This window comes from Furipterus horrens, unplaced genomic scaffold (genome assembly GCF_987537825.1).
Source record: "Furipterus horrens unplaced genomic scaffold, mFurHor1.1.pri manual_scaffold_17, whole genome shotgun sequence".
Lineage (NCBI taxonomy): Eukaryota > Metazoa > Chordata > Mammalia > Chiroptera > Furipteridae > Furipterus > Furipterus horrens.
Window position 1 is genome coordinate 58571832 of NW_028327187.1, and position 20592 is coordinate 58592423.

A 20592-nucleotide genomic window follows, 5' to 3' on the forward strand; every position below is an offset into this window, starting at 1 on the left:
TAGCTTCTATGTTATTTTTCATGCTGGTGTAATTCTCAGTAAGTTCCTTGTAGTTTCTCTGGAGTTTCTTGTAGTTTCACTGGAGTTCTTTGTAGTTTTTTTTTAGCTCGCTGAGTTCATTGAGCTTCTCCATAATTCATCTTTTGAATTCCATGTCTGATAGTTTGCCTCCCTCTACTTCATTTAGCACTATTTCTGGCGATTCTTTTTTTTTCTTTTTGATGGGTGGTTGTTTCTCTGTCTCCCCATTTTTGTGACTCTTTCTGTCTGTTGCTGCTTCTGAGATTGAGCTGTACTTCCTGGATCTGCCCCTGGTGGCATCAGGTTGTGTACCAGTCTGGGCCTACGCAACCTGTTGGAGACTTCCAGGTATCTACTGACTTTGTTTGTCCCCTTTAGTTGTTAATCTATTCAATCTGTGATCAGCTGTCAGGATTAAGAACCGAGGGGGGACAGCTTAATTGCTGTAGGCAGGGTTTGCTTCCCCTCAGGCTGATGCCACTTGGAGGGGAGAGGCCTGCCTGCACTATAGGGTATGAGTCAGCACTGGGAGCCGTTCAGCTGCTCCCTTAGCTCTCCCCTAAAAGCCACCACCCCAAGTTCTTCCCAAGTGTCTCTAGTGCTCTCTGTCCTCCATCTGCATGATCCCAGGGTAAGTGGGTGCCAAAATATTTTCATACGTGATCTGCTTAAGAGGTCTTTTTCTGCAGCTGTTTCTATCAGGCCAGCAAGAAACCCTGTGGCTTTTCACTTTTCACAGCTGTATACTATTTTATTTTCCATTTTGTTGCTGTAGGCTGGGAAGTCCAGATGGGGGGTTAGACACTACCCTTCTCAGGGGGAACTCCCAGCCTCTGAGCTGTTTCTCAGTCCCCTCAGCTGCCACCCGTGGGACCCCAGCCAACCCTTTCACATCTCTGCACTTCCTACCAGTCATGTTGTGATGAAGTGGCCTTTCTGTCTCTCTGTGGTTATAAGATTTCTCTCCAGCTAGTGTTCAGTTGATTACTCCAGATGATTTCTCCACAATAAACTTGTAAGTCCAGACTGGCCCTGGGAGAAGCTTAGTGTAGCTTCCACTTACTCCCCGCCATCTTGGATCTTGAATGATCTTCTCATGTATTGCTGTATCTCATTTGCCAATATTTTGTTGAGGATTTTAGAAAATAGTTTATTTTTTTAATTTATTTTTTTCTTTCTTTGTTATGTCTTCAGCTGGTTTTGAAATTAAGATAATACTGGCCTCAAGGAAAGGGTTTTTGAGTCTTCCTTCTTTTTGGATTTTTTGAAATAGTTTGGTAAAACTCTCCTGTGAAGACATCCAATCCAGGGCATTTGTGAGTCAGGAGCTTTTTGATTACTAATTCATTTTCACTAGTTGTTAGCGGTTTATTCAGGCTTTCTGCTTCTTCTTGATTGAGTTTTGGAAAATTATATGTTTCCATAAACTTTTCCATTTCACTCAGGTTGTCAAATTTCTTGTCATATAGTTGCTTACAGTAATTTCTTACAATCCTTTGTATTTCTATGGTATCAGTTTTGATTTCTCCTCTTTCATTTCTGATTTTATTTCAGTCTTCACTTTCATTTCTTTTTTTATTCCTCTATAAGATATTTTATTCTATTTTATTTTTTATGTGTACTTTTTATTTTTGTTTTGTGCACATAGTTCCTTTGTTATATTTTTCAATGTATTTTATTGATTATATTGTTACAATAGTTCCAATTTTCTCCGCTTTACTCCCCTCCACCAAGCATCTCCCTCCCCCAGCAATCACCCCCCAAGTCCATACCCATGGTTCATAAAAAATAACTATCCCTCCCTCTCAGATATTAAGACCCTTTGTAATCTTGTAGAGGACAATTGGCGAAGGTCTCAACCTCCTCTAGCTGCTTCAAGCTGGACATGGTCATCGTCCTACCTACCCTTGGGTCCAGAAATCCCTAATAATAGTTGGGGTGTGGAAGGGAGGGTGGCCTTCCCACATGGGGAAGGCTCGTGCAGATTCCAAGTCAGTTGGCTGTCTCCAGACAATGGCGTGCTTGGTTTAACAGGCTGGCATCCTTGTTGTGTTCTGAGGGCAACAGATTTGTCAAAAAGGGTTAAAAGACATCATTCAATCCATAACTACTAGATGACAAAAGTCAGGGATTAATTTTTCAATGTTCCACATCAGTGGAAAGAAAAAGAAAAAAAAAAGGCTTCTTTGGAGGAAGGTGTGCCAGGTACATCCCACCTGTCCAAAACCCTTTTGCCCATTATACTTAGTTTGGGCTGAGGGAAATAGTTTAAGTTTCCCCCCTCTCAGACCTCTGGGTCCTTTCTGTCCAAGACATTAGGATAGAAAACAGAAACCAGTTTTAAAGTGAAGCCAACAGACCACCCCATTCTTCACCAACCCAGCCATTTAGTTCAGCCAAACCGTTGAGTCTCAGGAGGCAGCAATGCAGACAGGATTAAGTGAGGCTTATGTGTACAGACAGACAATCACTCAGGTAATGCAGTCATAGGCTTATGCCCTTTGAAAACAGAAAACACATGTTAATTTATGTAACATAACCCAACAACAAATCTCTAAATCTGTAAGATTGTCTTATTGGGAAGACATCCAGTTGTAAGGCACTTGACATTCTACTTGTCTGCAACTTGAATATCTTTGATAATATCACAGACATGGTTTAATTTTCAAGTGAAACCATATTTTAAATGAAAAGAAACTTTTAAGATGGTTAGCTGCACTACTTTATAGTCTACCACTGAGCATAGTGATTTTCTTTGAATAATGATTTTTCTCCCTAAGATTACCCTCCTTGTCATTAAAGGGACTACATTAAGTCCATTTTTAATTTATCCTGTCCATTTGCATAAATAAAACAAGAGCAGCAAATGATCACTTATGATCTTTAGTTCTGCTTTGCTGGAACTTACCCAAGGAACATTTAGGGTGACCCTCAGTCTGCTCTTCAGGGCACAGAAGCTGGGCCACATACCTGGCATTTTTCCTTGCCTGTACACACCTGTCCTTTCCAAGTCTTTCTGGTTTTCCATTGTGCCTTAAGGTCCCTTCTAGCCATCTTTCAGGAAAACAACCGTCGTTCCTTCCCTGGAATGATTTCTGTGGACCGTACAACCAACCATGGTAGCAGGCCTTTTATCTCACGGGCTTTTATTACCTTTGAAAGTCATTCCCAGTTCCTTAGGGCTTTTTGGTAACAACCTGAGCACAAGCATGTTTCCTTTAGCCTTGACATTCCAGTCAAAGACTTGGTCAAAAAAAAAGGAAAAAAAAGGAACCTCTATTAACAAGTGGTCTTATTAGTTTTATGCAAAAAACTTAAGTCATTACTTACTTCTTTAGAATGCCAAATTCTGGAGGAATCAGATAGGGAGAAATATATACAACGTGAAGGAAAATCTTTGTCCTAATATTAATTGAACTGGCATTTCCAATCTTTGTATTTTCGTTTTTCCCCCACTAAAAAAGTTTTTTGTTTGTTTTTCCATTCCAGTTGTCTGATTTTTTCCCCCTTTTGCTTCCCTGCACCCTGCCCCTCCCTTCCCCCACATTCAGTCCCCACTCCGTTGCCCATATCCGTGGGTCATTTATACATGTTCTTTGAATTGACCCTTCTCCTTCTTGTCCCCTTCTCTCCCTCCCACCTCCCTCCTTGTTACTGTTAGTCTACTTCTTGTTTACATAGCTCTGGTTCAATTTTGCTCATTTGTTTGTGTTGTTCATTAGTTTCCCGTAATAGGTGACAGTATGAGGTATTTTTCTTTCGTTGCCTGGCTTATTTCGCTAAGCATAATTCTCTCTAGTTCTATTCATGTTGTTGCAAATGGTAGAAGTTTCTTCTTTCTTTCTGCTACATAGTACTCCATTGTGTAAATGTACCCCAGTTTTTTGATCCACTCATCTACAGATGGGCATTTAGGTTGTTTCCAGCACTTGGCTATTGTAAATAGTGCTGCTATGAACATTGGAGTGCATAGGTTCTTTTGAATTGGTGTTTTAGGATTTTTCGGATATAATCCTAGCAATGGAATTGCTAGTTCAAAAGGCAGTTCCATTTTTAGTTTTTTGAGGAAATTCCAAATTCTTTTCCATAGTGGCTGCACCAGTCTGCATTCCCACCAGCAATGCACCAGGGTTCCCATTTCTCCGCATCCTCTCCAGCACAAGTTGTTTGTTGGTTTGTTGATGATGGCCATTCTGACTGGTGTGAGGCGGTATCACATTGTGGTTTTTATTTGCATCTCTCTCATGGCTAGTTATGTTGAGCATACTTTCATATGTCTATGGGCCGTCTGTATGTCTTCTTTGGAGAAGTGTTTGTTCAGGTCCTTTGCCCACTTTTTAATTGGGTTGTCTGTCTTCTTGGTGTTGAGTCATATGAGTTCTTTATGTATTTTGGAGATCAATCCCTTGTCTGAGATGTCATTGGCGAATATATTTTCCCATATGGTTGGTTTTCTTTTCATCTTGCTGATGTTTTCTTTAGCTGAGCAGTAACTTTTTAGTTTGATGTAGTCCCATTTGTTTATTCTTTCCTTTATTTCCCTTGCCTTAGGAGATATATCAGTGAAAATGTTGCTACGTGGGATATCTGAAATGTTCCTGCCTATTTTTTCCTCTAGGACTTCTGTGGTATCACGGCTTACATTTAAGTCTTTGATCCATCTTGAATTTATTCTCGTGTGTGGTGTAATTGGTGGTCTAGTTTCATCATTTTGCACATCCCTGTTCAGTTCTTCCAGCACCATTTGTTAAAGAGGCTCTTCTCACTCCATTTTATGTTCCTTCCTCCTTTATCAAAGATTAGTTGACCATAGAGGCCTGGGTTTATTTCTGGGCTTTCAATTCTGTTCCACTGATTTGTATGTCTGTTCTTATGCCAGTACCAGACTGTTTTGATCACAGTGGCTTTGTAGTATTGTTTGATGTCTGGTATTGTGATTCTTCCTGAAGTGTTCTTCTGTTTCACGCTTGCTTTTGCTATTCGGGGTCTTTTTTGGTTTCATATGAATTTTTGGAGTATTTGTTTTAGGTCAGTGAAATATGTCATTAGTATTTTAATAGGGATTGCATTGAATCTGTAAATTGCTTTGGGTAGTATGGCCATTTTGATGATGTTGATTCTTCCCATTGAAGAACATGGTATTTGTTTCCATTTATTTCTGTCTTCCTTAATTCTTTCTTCAATGTTACGTAATTTTCAGAGTACAGGTCTTTTATCTCTTTGGTTAAGTTTATTCCTAGGTATTTTCTTTTTCTTTTTTTTTAAGTATATTTTATTGATTATATTGTTACAATAGTTCCAATTTTTTCCCCTTTGCTCCCCTCCGCCCAGCACCCCCCTTCCCCGACAATCCCCTCCCCAAGTCCATGCCCATGGCTCACCCTTTCATATATTCTTCTTTTTTTTTAAATAATTAATTAATTCGTTAAATATTTTAACAATAAAAATAACAATCCCTCCCTCTCAGACTTAAGACCCTTTGCAATCTTATAAAGGACAATGGACGAAGGTCTCGAGCTCCTCTAGTTGCTTCAAGCTGGACATGGTCGTCGTCCTACCTACCCTTGGGTCAAGAAATCCCTAATAAGAGTGGGGGTGTGGAGGGGAGGTTGGCCTTCCCACAAGAGGAAGGATCGTACAGACTCCAGGTTGGTTGGCTGTCTCTGGACAACGGCATGCTTGGTTTAACAGGCTGGCATCCTTGTTGTATTCCGGGGGCATCAGGGTTAAAGGACATCATTCAATCTGTAACCACTAGATGACAAAAGACAGGCATTAATTTTTCAATGTCCCACATTAGGGAAAAGAAAGGCTTCTTTAGAGGAAGGTATGCCAGGTACATCTCACCTGTCCAAAACCCTTTTCCCCATTATACTTAGTTTGGACTGAGGGAAATATTTTAGGTTCCCCCCCTCTCAGGCCTCTGAGCTCTTTCTGTCCAAGCCATTAGGATAGAAAAGAGAAACCAGTTTTAAAGTGAAGCCCACAGACCACCCCGTTCTTCACCAACCCAGCCACTTAGTTCAGCCAAACCATTGAGTCTCAGGAGGCAGCAATGCAGACAGGATTAAGTGAGGCCTATACGTACAGACAATTACTCAGGTAATGAGATCGTAGGCTTATGCACTTTGAAAACGGAAAACACATGTTAATTTATGTAACATAACCCACACAGAAGTTTATAGATCTGTAGGACTGTCTTATCGGAAAGACATCCAGTTGCAAAGCATTTGACATTCTTCTTGCCTGTAAATTAAACATCTTTGATAATGCCACAGACATAGTTTAACTTTCAAATGAAAACATATTTTAAATGAAAAGAAACTTTAAAGACGGTTAGCTGCACTACTTTATAGTCTACCACTGGGCATTGTGATCTTCCTTGAATCTTGATTTTTCTCCCTAAGATTACCATCCTTGTCATTAAAAGGACTGCATTAAGTTCATTTTTAATTTATCCTGTTCATTTGCATAAACACAACAAGAGCAGCAAATGATCGCTTATGATCTTTAGTTCTGCTTTGCTGGAACTTACACAACAAACATTTAGTGTGACTTTCAGTCTGCCCTTCAGGGCACAGAAGCTGAGCCACATACCTGGCATTCAGCCTTGCCTGTAAACAGCTGTCTTTTCCAGGTCCTCCTGGTTTTCCATTGTGCCTTAAGGTCCCTTCTAGCCATCTTTCAGGAAAACAACCTTCGTTCCTTCCCTGGAAAGATTTCTATGGACCGCTCATCCATCCAAGGTACCAGGCCTTTTATCTCGTGGACTTTTATTACCTTTGAAAGTCAGTCCCAGTTGCTCAGGGCTTTTTGGTAACAAACAAAGCCCAAGCATGTCTCCTTTAGGCATGACATACCAGTCAAAGTCTTAGTCAAAAAATCGTTATTAACAACTGGTCTTATTAGTTTTATGCAAAGAAATTTAGGTCATTACTTACTTCTTTAGAATGCCAAATTCTGGAAGGATCAGATAGGGAGAAAATATATACAGTGTGAAGGAAAATCCTTGTCCTTCTAATAGTCACTGAACTTGCATTTCTATTCTTTATATTTTTATTTTTCCCCCACTAAAAATTTTCCTGTTTGTTTGTTTTTCCATTACAGTTATCTCACTTTTTTCCCCCTCCTGCTTCTCTGCACCCTGCCCCCCCTTCCACATTGAGTCTCCACCCACTTGTCCATGTCCATGGGTCATTTATACATGCTCTTTGACTAGACCTTTCCCCTTCTTACCACTTCTCTCCCTCCCAGCTCCCCCTTTGTTACTGTTAGTTTATTCCTCGTTTACATACCTCTGGTTCAATTTTGCTCATTTGTTTGTGTTGTTCATTAGTTTCCTGTAACAGGTGATAGCATAAGGTAATTTTCTTTTGTTGCCTGGCTTATTTCGCTAAGCATAATTCTCTCTAGTTCCAGTCATGTTGTTGCAAATAGTAGAAGTTCCTTCTTTCTTTCAGTACTTATTCATTGTCATTTTCCCCCTTTGTGCTCGTGTTCCTCTCTGTCTCTCTCTGTTTCTTCATCTTCTTAAAGCAGACCCTTTAGCATCTCTTGCAATACTTGTTTGGTGGAGATGTATTCTTTTAACCTTCTTTTGTGTTGGAAACTCCTTATTTCACCTTCCATTTTGAATGAGAGCCTTGCTGGGTAGAGTATTCTTGGTTGTAGGCCTTTGTTTTTCATTACTTGGAATATATTTTGCCATTCCCTTCTGGCTTGTAGTGTTTCTGCTGAGAAATCTGATGATAGCCTTATTGGAGCTCCCTTGTATGTTATTAGTTGTTTCTCTCTTGCTGCTTTTAGGATTCTCTCTTTGTCTTTGAATGTTGGCATTTTAATTATGATGTGTCTTGAAGTGGGCCTGTTGGGGTTCATCTTCATTGGGACCCTCTGTGCTTCCTGGACTTGCATGATTCTTTCTCTCTTCATGTTAGGGAAGTTTTCTGTCATTAGTTTTTCAAAGAGGTTTTCTATTCCTTGCTCTTCTTCTTCTCCTTCTGGAATTCCTATGATACGGATATTATTACGTTTCATGTTGTCCTGCAGCTGTCTTAGAGCCTCTTCAGTCTTGTTCAGCCTTTTTTCATTTTGTTGCACTGTCCGTGAGTTTTTGTCTACATTGTCCTCCAGCTCGCTGATCTGATTTTCTGCTTCCTCTAGCCTGTTTTTAATTCCTTCTACTGTGTTCTTCAATTCAGAGATTGTATTCTTCATTTCCTCCTGGCTCTTATTGATAGCTTCCATGTCCTTTTTGATGCTGGTATAATTCTCAGTAAGTTCCTTATAGTTCTTCTGGAGTTCACTGTAGTTTTTCTGGAGTTCTTTGTAGTTTTCGCTGAGCTCATTGAGCTTCTCCATAATCCGTGCTTTCAATTCCATATCTGATAGTTGGCTCCCCTCTATTTCATTTAGCACTCTTTCTGGGGACTCTGCCTTTCCTTTCGATGGGGGGTTGTTTCTCTGTCTCCCCATTTTTGTGACTCCTATTGTTTGTTGGTGCTTCTTAGAATGATCTGCACTTCCTGGATCTGCCCCTGGTGGCGTCAGATCCTGTACCAGTCTGGGCCTAGACAGCCTGTTGGAGACTTCCAGGGATCTACTGCCTTTGTCTGTCTCCTTTAGTTGATAATCTATTCAATCTGTGATTAGCTGTCAGGCTTAAGGACCATGGGTGTGGCAGCTTAATTCCTGTAGGCAGGGCCTTTGCTTCCCCTCAGGCTGACGCCACTTGGCCAGGGAAGGTCTGCCTGCAGTGTGGGGATGAGTCAGCCCTGGGCCCCGGCTGGCCGCTTCCCCATCTCTCCCCTCAAAGCCACCACACCAAACTCTCCCCAAGCATCTCCAGTCCTCTCTGCCTTTCCTCCGCTTGAGCCCAGGGTAAGTGGGGGCCAAAATATTTTTGTATGTGATCCGCTTAAGAGCTCTTTTTCTCCAGCTGTTTATCTCCGGCTAGCAAAAAACCCTGTGGCTTTTCGCTTTTCTCAGCTGGATACTATTTTACTTTCCACTCTTTTGCTCTAGGCTGGGAAGTTCAGCTGGGGGTTTAGACCCTGCCCTTCTCAGGGGGAATCCCCAGCTGCTGAGCTGTTTCTCAGTCCCTTCAGCTGCCACCCGTGTGAGCCCAGCCAGCCCTTCCGCGTCTCCGCACTCCCTACCGGTCACGTTGTGATGTAGCAGCCTTTTTGGTCTCTCCGTGGTTATAAGACTTCTCTCCAGCTGGTGTTCAGTTGGTTATTCCAGATGATTTCTCCAAAATTGCGTTGTAAATCCAGACTAGTTCTAGGAGGAAGTTAGTGTAGCTTCCACTTACTCCTCCGCCATCTTGTTTTCCAATCTTGTGGTTTTCATTATTGTCCTTCATTTTTCTTGTTGCTATAGTAAAGGGTATGTTTTTGTTTCTGTTCTTTGTTTTTGTCTCTGTCTCCTATATTTTATTGTTGGTGTACAGAAATGCCTTAGATTTCTGTATATTTATTTTGTACCCTGCTATTTTGCCAAATTCACTTATTATATCGAGTAGTCTTTTAGTAGAATTTATAGGGTTTTCTAGGTATACTATCATGTCATCTGCATATAAGGATAGCTTTATTTCTTCTTTCCCAATTTGGATGCCTTTTATTTCTTTTTCTTGTCTGATTGCTGTGGCTGGGACTTCCAACGCTATGTTGAATAGAAGTGGGGAGAGCGGACAGCCTTGTCTAGTTCCTGATTTCAGCTGGAATGCTTTCAGTTTTTGTCCATTGAGTATGATGTTGGCTTCAGGCTTCTCATATATAGCCTTAATTATGTTAAGATATGTTCCCTTTATTCCCATTTTGCTGAGCGTTTTCATCACAAATGGGTGTTGTACTTTATCAAATGCTTTTTCTGCATCTGTTGATATGATCATGTAATTTTTGTCTTTCATTTAGTTTAGGCGATGTATTATATTTGTTGATTTGCAAATATTAAACCATTCTTGCATCCCTGGGATGAATCCCACTTGATCATTTTGTATGATCTTTTTGATGTATTGCTGGATCCTGTTTGCCAATATTTTATTGAGGATTTTAGCATCTATGTTCATCAGTGATATTGGCCTGTACTTTTCTTTCTTTGCTGTATCTTGACCTGGTTTTGGGATTAGGGTAATACTGACTTCATAGAAAGAGTTTGGGATTTTCCCCTCTTCTTGGGTTTTTTGGAATAGTTTGAGGAGGGTAGGAGTTAGTTCTTCCCTAAATGTTTTGTAAAATTCGCCTGTGAAGCCATCCAGTCCAGGGCTTTTGTGTGCAGGGAGATTTTTGATTACTGTTTCAATTTCCTTCTTTGTTATTGGTCTGTTGAGACTTTCTACTTCTTGATTCAGTTTTGGAAGGCTATATGTTTCTAGGAATTTGTCCATTTCTGCTTGGTTGTCAAATTTCTTGCCATACAGTTGTTTGTAGTAATTTCTTACACTTCTTTGTATTTCTGCGGTATCAGTTGTGATTTCTCCTTTATCATTTGATTTTCTTTATTTGGGTCTCCTCTCTTTTTTTCTTGATGTGCCTGGCTTGCGGCTTGTCGATTTTGTTTATTTTTTCAAAGAACCAGCTCCTACTTTCATTGATCTTTTGGATTGTTTGTTTAATCTCTATGTCATTTAACTCTGCTCTGATCTTGATGGTTTTCTTCCTTCTACTCACTATGGGCTTTGTTTGTTGATGTTCTAGTTCTTGTAGCTTTAGGATTAGATTTTTTATTTGAGATTCTTCGGTCCTTTTCAGAAATGCCTGTGTTGCTATGAACTTCCCTCTTAGGACTGCTTTGGCTGCATCCCATAGGTTTTGGGATGTTGTGTGTTCATTGTCATTAGTTTGTAGAAAGTTCCTGATTGTTCTTTGATGTCATTGTTAACCCATTTATTATTTAATAGCATGTTATTCATTCTCCATGAGTTTCGGTGTCTTTGATTTTTTTTTCTCTGAGGTTGATTTTTAGTTTCAAGACATTGTGATCTGAAAAGATGCTTGATATGATTTCAATTTTCTTGAATTTGTTGAGGCTTGTTTTGTGTCCTATCATATGGTCTATCTTTGAAAGTGTCTCATGTGCATTTGAAAAGAATGTATCTTTTGCTTCTTTGGGGTAGAAAGTTCTATATATATCAGTTAAGTCCATGTGGTTTAGTGTGTAGTTCAATGCCTGTATATCCTTGGCGTTTCTTTGCTTTGATGATCTGTCTATTGTTGATAATGCAGTGTTGAAGTCCCCTACTATGAGTGTGTTGTTGTCAATATCCTTCTTGTGGTATTCTAGTGTTTGCTTTATGTATTTGGGTGCTCCTATGTTGGGTGCATATATGTTTATCAGCGTTATATTTTCTTGATGGATTGTTCCTTTAAGTATTATAAAATGTCCTTCTTTGTTTCCTTTTATTGCCCTTGCTTTGAAATCTGTTTTGTCTGATATGAGGACTTCTACCACAGCTTTTTTTTTCAGGTTCGTTTGCTTGGAATATTTTTTGTATGCCTTTACTTTCAGTCTATGTAAATCTTTTGTTTTGAGGTGTGTTTCTTGTAGACAGCAGATATGTGGGTCCTATTTTCTTATCCATTCCGTTACTCTACGTCTTTTAATTGGAGCATTTAATCCATTTACATTAAAGGTTATTATTGACATGTATTTATTCATTTCCCTTATTCCCTCTGTTCCTCTCTTCTTTTTTTTTTTTTTTCCACTTCTTTCTTAGGACAACCCTTTTAGCATCTCTTGCAATACTGGTTTGGTGGAGATGTATTCTTTTAGTCTTCCTTTGTCTGAGAAACTCCTTATTTCACCTTCTATTTTGAATGAGAGCCTTGCTGGGGAGAGTATTCTTGTTTGTAGGCCTTTGTTTTTCATTGCTTGAAATATTTTTGACCATTCTCTTCTGGCTTGTAGTGTTTCTGTTGAGAAATCGGTCGATAGCCTTATCGGAGCTCCCTTGTATGTTATTTGCTGCTTTTCTCTTGCTGCTTTTAGGGTTCTCTCTTTGTCTTGGAATGTTGCCATTTTAACTATGATGTGCCCTGGAGTGGGTTTTGGGGGGTTCCTCTTTATTGGAACTTTCTGTGCTTCCTGGACTTGCATAACGTTTTCTCTCATCAGGTTTGGAAAATTTTCTGTCACTATTTCTCCTATCCGTTTATCTATTCCTTGTTCTTCTGATCCCTCTTTAATTCCAATGACTCTGATATTGTTCTTCCTTATGCTATCCTGTAATTCCCTTACCTCTTCTTCATACTTTTTCAATCTTTTTTCATTTTGCTGTATCGTCTGGGAATTTTTTTCTATATTATCTTCTAACTCACTAATCTGGTCCTCTGCTTCGTTTAGTCTGCTTTTGACTGATTCTACTGTGTTTTTCAGTTCAGAGGTTGCATCTTCATTTCTTCCTGGTTCTTGTTGATAGTTTCTGTGTCTTTTTTTTATGCTGGTGTAGTTCTCTGCAAGTTCCCTGTAATTTTCTTGGATCTCTTGGTAACTTCCTTGGGGGTTGTCATAGTTGTTCTTAAGGTTGTCAAGTATATTGAGCTTCCTCACCACCTTTGTTTTGAATTGCGTGTCTGACATTTGGGCTATGTCTATTCCATCTACCTCTCTTTCTGGGGATTCCTCTTTTATTTTCATTGAGAGGTTGTTTTTGCGTCTTACCATGTTGAATTCTTCCTGTTTATGTTTGTTTTTTGGGTTTGTCTCCTTTTACTTCCCACCTTTGTGGCATGATATTCTTTATAGGAGATCTGGGGGTTTCAGTGGTGCAGTCTCTTTGATCTCCTGAGCCTGATGTTCTTGGGTTACCCTTTATATTGTTTGTTTATGCTGTCTGGTTATATTTCAGATACTCTTTGGTAGAATCTTCCTTCTGACTAGTTGATTGAAAGTCACTCTCTCCACTTTGTTCTGAGTTCTTTTGTGGAGATGCTGTTAAAAACATAAACACACAGACCAGGCAGGAGACCCGCACCCTCAAAAATATCCCCCACCCTCTATCCTGCTATCGTCTGCCAACGAGCCATTGTTAATATAAATGTAGAGAGGGTAGAGCTTTTATACTATAGGAAGAATAGATAAGAGTTGTTTTTAGGGAGGAAAAATATGATTTTTGAGAGAGGGATGATAGATTAATAATAGTTGAAACTGTTCAAGACAGTAGGTAATATTTACATTGTATGTTAACAACTATTGAAGAAAAGGAGGGATGAATGCAGAATATAGTAGGAAAGTGGGATTGTATAGTATTGGATTTATATAGTAGTTATATTCTATTTATTTAGAGTGAAAGGGAGGCTAAACTGGACCCCAAACAAATAAACAACAATTAAAGAAAAAGGATGGGAAGGAGAGATTGTATGAAACATATTAGAGATATCATTTCCCCCCCTTTTCCTTCCTTCCCTTCTCCTTTAAGGAAGAAAAGAAAAAAAGGAAAAAAAAAAGGAATGTTTTTACTCGGTTCAGCCTTTGTGTGTCTCCTTCTTTTTCTGCAACTACAGCTGGTCTAATGAGGCAGGTCAAAGTTTCCTATTCCTTACAGCAGTGGTGTGCGCCTGCGGTGGCCAGCACAGCACATTCTTTTGGCACCCGTTGGAGCTAGCTGAGGTGCCCTTGTGCACGTGCACAAGGCGGCCCAGGAGCCCGCCTCAGGCCTGCCTAGCCGTGCTCCGGGAGTTGGTCTCTCACTTCCCAGGGCTGGGCCCCGGACACTAGCACAGTGGAAGTGAGCGATTGCTGACTGTTGAAGCCAGGCGAGGTGCTCTTGCGCTCGTGCACGCACAAGGCAGCCTGAGAGCTAACCTCAGTCCTGCCGAACCACGCTGAGGGAGCTGGTCTCTCACCTCTTAGGGCGGGGCCCTGGACACTTGTGTGCATCTGTGAGTTGCTGCTGCCCACTGTTCCCATGCTGCAGCAGCCCCTCATTTCCGCACGTGTCTGGGCAGGCACAAGTAGAGCCTGAGCAAGTAGTCTGCGCTCCAGCCTGGCACCCACTGGAGCTGGTCAGGGGTATCTGTGCACGGTCTTCTGCGTGTTCAGTGGGTCCTCCCTGCGCCCATTGGGGTGCCAATCTTATGTCTGTTGGGGTGTGGCCGAGGGGCTGCTGGACGTGCGCCCTGAGCACCTGGGCCAGTGAATGAGGGCACTTCCCTATGCGCACCTGCGAGACCCAAGGGGAGGGTTGGGGAGCGGGCGAGCACAGTTCTGTGCCTGCGCTCCTCAAGAATATCCTATCATCCCCAAACTTTCCCCTCTCTGCAGTTCACAAGAGAAAAATACAAAGTAAAAATTACGTTCTCACTTGCACAGCAGCACGCTGTCTCCCATCTTCCAGCGTTAATGTCACCTGATTGAGTCCCATCTCTGCCAGCAGGCAGAGATCCGCTATCCTCCTGACTCCCCTCTGGGGAAGCCTGTGGCCACCAAAAATCCTTTGTGTACGTCCAGCCTCAGCTCAGGCAGCCACCCCAGTCAGGAATCCTGTTTCGTCCCTTTTTCCTCCGCTATCCTCACTAAACAGGTTGTTCCCAAATGGTTTTTCTCTAATCCAGCAGTGCCAAGGCTCGACTCCTGCCAGTGTCCAGCTGCTCACTGAGATGTTCTGTCTGCAAGTAGTCCAAACTACAGACGGGTCTCAGGAGCCTGAAAATGCAGCCTCTCCTCACTCCTCTGCCATCTTTAGTCTCTGAAGTATCTTTTTTTAATACTCATGTGAGGATATGTTTATTGATGAGAGAGGCAGAGAGAGAGAGAGAGAGAGAGAGAGAGAGAGAGAGAGAGAGAGAGAGAATGTGAGAGAAACATTAATCCATTAATCGGTTGCCTCCTGTACGTGTCTGGACCGGGGATCAAAACTGCAACTTCAGTATATGCCCTGACTGGGAATGGAGCACACAGCCTTTTGGTGTATAAGATGACACTCCAACCAACCGAGCCATCCAGCCAGGGCTAAATGGCACTATCTTCAGGAGTCCTCAACCGTCCTCCCCTGTAAACCCAAAGTCAGGTCCCCTAAGGGAGTGTAAACACAATACTGCTTTTCTTCCTGGGCATTGAATTAGGCTCTCTCTGTACTAATGCCTTTTGGGAAATGGCTCTCAGTAATCTGACAAAAATGCCCAGAATGTAGAGATCGCACTAGTCTCTCTTTGTAAAGTAGAAGATTTAGTTAGCAGGCGCATCTTGGAGTAATCTATGTTTGTTGAAAATTACTGATTTTGGTGGATGAAATAAGAAACTGATCATAAATATGTGCATACTCATGTGTAAAGCATGATCAGCTTTTATTAGTAATGATTCAGATATCAAAATCTTGGGAAGGTGGTGTGATCTCTAGAATGTTCCTCCACTGCTGCGTTTCTGTAAAGATGATGGCTTAGAACCTCAGCAGAGATTCTTTGCTGTTATAAAATGAAACCTGGATGCTATAATGTAGTACAGTTGTGCACAGCTGGAGATGGGCTCACCTGAACTGCCGTCACTGTCCTTTTGGCCTCCAAACCACCTTTCTCTCCCTTCAGGAAGGGAGCCTTGGCCTCAGTGAGCTCTCAGGGTGGCCCTGCCTTGCCCCTGCCCAATGTTGCTCCTCCTCTTTCTTTAAAGTTATGCCTGTCCTTCCTTCCTGGTCTCTGTTATATCTCTAAATTCAGGTCTAAGTTCAAAGGTTTACAGGATGTAAAAACTACACCTGCTCTGGCACCTGGCAATTCTAGGAATACCAGGACTGATACAAAGATGATTGCTGCCTGGATAATGGATCTACCGCAAGTTTAGCAATGTTATTATGTGAGTTTGTAATTTACTAAGTGTGTGACAGGTACTATTTCAGCTTGCTACATGTATCAAATCACAAATTGCAACAACATCATGTATAGGATCATTAATCGCCCTAAAATGGATGAGGAAACAAGCTCAAATAGGTTTTCATGTCCAAAGTCACACAGCAAATAAGATTGAAACAGCATTCTGACCTATACTGTCTGACTGCTAAGGACTAAGTACTTCCTTCTAAAATGGATTCTAGTCTAACAGATTGCCACAGCCATGGTTCCACTCTCCAGGCTGTTCACTAGCACCTGTGTAATCCTGACTGGCCCCCGAGATCTCAACTTCAATATGTACCAAGTAATTCCTAATCATTAAACACAGGATACAGAAGCGGCTAGAGCTATGTCTCCAACCCCAGCCCTACCTCCCATATAAAGTCACATGAACTTTCACACTAGCATGTTTCTTGCCCAGGTGGCATGCATAGTTTACTCTTTGACCCCTCCTCCTCAACCTCCATGGATACACACCTGTTTCTCCATTTAGCTTAACTTGGCTCTCTTCTCTTCTTCATGTGCCTCAAGCAAACTTCTTTGGGACCTGCCTTTTGGTCATATCTAAAATAAAACTTGTGCATTCTTAGAACATATCCCTTCTTCTATCCTTGAGTTTTAGGAGCTTTACACAGGTCTCCTATAGTCAGAAGCAAGCAGGATTGGTGAGGTGTGCCCAAGGGTGAAGAAGGGGCACAAGAAAAGAGGGGTCATGGCCTGGTGAAGGCTGACAGTCTGATACCCAGATGTCATTCACTTGCTGGATTTACCAAGTCTTCAGCATGGTAGGGGTCATAAAGCTTCTCTGTAGCATGAATCTGTCTCCCTTAAGGGGCTAAATCATATACCCATGCTTGGAAACCTACTGGGAATGGGCAGAGTTGAAAGACTGTGGAGAGAGACTTGCACAAACCCATTTGCATGTGGTCTGTGGAGCCTCCTTGGAAGGTACTTATGATTCATATATTTGGGAGAGGCCTAGGAAGCAGTTGGTTGTCAGACACCCCTGGAGTGATTGGTGAAATGAACCCCATGTAAGTCTACTCAGTAGAGGCTCAGGAGTTTTCAGAAAAGAATTCAAGTTTTGTTCACTGCTTGAGACAAAGCACATTGGAGAATTGATGGGAGGCTTGGCACAAGACTTGTTTCAGGTCATAATGAGCATGGAGAGGTCTGCTGCAAAAGAAAATTCATCTGAGGGAGAACAGAGACAGGCACAATGAACTCAGCCCAGGAACAAAGTTTGTCATTAAGTGAATATAATTATTCTAATGGCAGCACTGGGACTAGGACTACTCTTGTTGCCTGCTCAAATATCTCATGGTCTAGTACAGGAAAATGGTTCAGATATAATTACTGAATGAATTATGGCAATGCTCAGATATCGTCTCTCAGTACCCATATCTTCTTTCAGAAGCCTCACTGACTCTCTTTTAAGAGGGCTGACAGCTGGAGAAAAGTATGTTCTATGCATTTGTTTGTGCAGATCATTGTTGGACACAGGGGCTTCAGCACAGGCTTCATGCATAAACTTACTCCTCGCCTTCTGAGTGCAGTCATGGACAGCGCTAACCTCGTAACTTCTAGGATATGCCTGCTTTACATTCACAAGATTTAATGTTGGTCAGTGTGGGAGCAGATTGTGAAATGTCCCTTGTGACTCTCCCAGCTTGGTATCAGGTACAGAAAGTGGAATTTCATTTCATCTCTTTTGCAATAGACCTTAAGGCCCATCTTGGAGTAATCTTCCTTTTTGCTGACAGCTTACAAAATCTCCCTAATAGAAAAGGACCTTGATTTGTAAAAGAATTTACAATGCATTTTATATCAATTTGCTGTGAGGGGGAAGGCACAAAAGGTGTGCCATTCTTACAGATAGGATGGTGTCTGGCTTCGTGACCTTCTTTATGGTTGGATAAATGAATGCAGGAATAAATAAATGGGTGAATAATAAAATACATGCAGAAGCCAGTGGTTCCAAGCATCAGAATAACCTGGAGAGCCTCTTAAAACACAGACTCTTGGACCCCGCCCCCAGGGCTTCTGATTCATCAGGTCTTGTATGGGACCTCACACTTCACATTTTCAATAAGTTCCCAGGTTATGGTGATGCTGCTGACCCAGGAACCGCACTCTGAAAACCATTGGCCTAAGCCATCAATGGAGACTCTTTAGACCATGATAGTTGTGACTGTAAACTTTCATCCTGATCCTGTCAAGTAGCTTCTAGATGCAGTCTAAAATGAATGCCCTGAGTTTGTGGTTGATGGGTGTAGATGAGTTGCCCACTTTACCTCACAGAAAACATTCCTGGATATTGTTAGAGTGTTAGATTTTAGAGAGTTAGAGATGGTGTGTGTGTGCATGCGCATCTGTGCTGTTACCCTGACAGGTACTACTGTCCCTTTCCACACTAATTAGTATCAACCTTCTGTAGGGTTTCACTCTTTTGCTTTTCTTGAAATCAGGGATATCTCAAGGTGAAGGAAATGGTAGGTTTCCTGATTCACTGAGCCCTTCAGCAAGCCCACCATCATTGTGAATGAGAGAATCATGAACTTGGAGCCAGCTTCTCTGAGGGTTTGCATGCAGTTGTGTGAACTTCTAAAACTTCTAAGAACTGTCTGAGACTCAGTTTCATTTTCAGTGAAGTTAGGATTATGATTCTTACCTCACAATAGTGTTGAGAACATTGAATGAGAAACCTTTCGGGAAGCATTTGACACAGTGTCAGGCACATAATAGGCATATAGAAAATGTTAGTTTTCTCCCTGTCCTCTGCTCCAGAGTCCTCATCTTAATGTTTTCTAAGGCAGAGTCCTCAACTTTTTTGGCACCAGAGACCAGTTTCATGGAAGACAATTTTTTCCACAAACCGGGGTGGAAGGGATAGTTTCAGGATGACTGAAGCACATTATAGTATTCCCTCACTTATCACAGGTATTACCTTCTAGACTCCCCTGCGATAGGTGAAAATCTGCAAAGTAGGAATCTTACATTTATTTTAGTATTTATATATATTATAAGGCTTTATAAACCCTTCCCACACACTTATAAACCATTCCCAGTCCCTTATTAACCTCTCCCACTCCTTTATTAACCTTTTCCACACTTTTATAAACACTACTTATGTTCTTAAACATATTCTACACACCTAAAGCTACGTAACTTTAACAACATATCTATAGAGTACTGCAAAATCCCGCGATATAGTGAAAAATCCATGATAAATAATTAAATATAATATTTTTAAAAATCCCGCAATACAGTGAGGCCACAATAAGTGAACTGCGATATAGAGAGGGACTGCTGCACATTCAAGCTCACCTCTTGCTGTGTAGTCCAGTTCATAACAGGACTGATCCATGGCCCCAGGGCTTGGGACCCCTGCTTTAAGGTAAAATGATCTATGAGATGGTATAAAGGGTCTCAGACCCAGCTTTGTCTTTGCCGTAATTGTTGAAGATATATAAAGCAAATGGATTTTGCAGGAAAATCTTTTTAATTTTTTTATAATGATTAATCACTGGTTCTATGTTATGCCTTATTTTCTCCACTCAATCTATACTTCTCTACATGAGGTTATTTGTCAGGCAATAGTAATACAGTAGTCCCTCTTTATATTGCGGTTCACTTATCGCGGCCTCACTGTATCACGGGATATTTTGAAATATTAAATTTAATTATTTATCACGGCTTTTTCGCTGTAAGGTTAATAAGGGACTGGGAATGGTTTATAAGTGTGTGGGAAGGGTTTATAAAGCCTTAAAATATATGTAAATACTAAAATAAATGTAAGATTCCTACTTCGCGGTTTTTCACCTATTGCGGGGGTGTCTAGAACGTAATACTCACGATAAGTGAGGGAATACTGTAATAGCTGACATTTATGGTGCACATTCGATGTGGCAGACACTGGGATTGGCTTGTAGGCTTTTTTTTTTTCACTTAACCATTACCAAAACCCTTATCTTACACCACTCACAAATGTGAAGCTGAAATAGATTTAAGACTTAAATTTAAGACCCAAAACTGTAAAACTCCTAGAAAAAAAAATAGGGGGAAACATGCTTGACATTGGTCTCAGTAGCAGTTTCCTGGAAATGAGAGCAAAGGCACAAGTAAAAAAAGTTAATATAAAGAAGTGGGACTACTTCTGGCCAAGATGGAGGTGTAGACAGACATGCTGTGTCTCCCTCCACAACTAAGAAGGAATACAACTACCTCAAAAGTAGAAACAACCAGAAGTTCCAGAAAATCAAACTGCATGGAAGTCCATCAAACAAAGATATAAAGAAGAAATACTCATCCAGACAGGTAGGAGAGGTGGAGCCAGAGCGGAGAGGACATGATGTAGTGGCAGCAGCAGTGGCAGCAGCAGTGGCAGCAGCCGCAGGCCAGCAGAAAGGGCAGTCACACATATTAAAGTCAGGAGGGACACCTGGGGAGCATTCCCAGCTATTCACCAGACCTAGCAGCTCATGGTCCCAGCACCAGGGAGAATCAAGCCTCATTGCTTCTGACTGTGCAGACCAGTGGATGTTAGGGTGGAGGCAGAAACTGACGGTCTCTCAACAGAGTCTGCTTCTTTAAAGGGCCCCCATAGTCCTAGAACATCCGCAGACCCACGTACTCTGGGAACAATGGTCAGGGCAGCAGCTAGAGGGGCGTCAGTCTGGTGCGGAAGTGGGAGAGGTGCCTGGAAAGGGGCGAGTGCTGGGCAGGCGGCATTCTTCCTTCTTGGACTCCT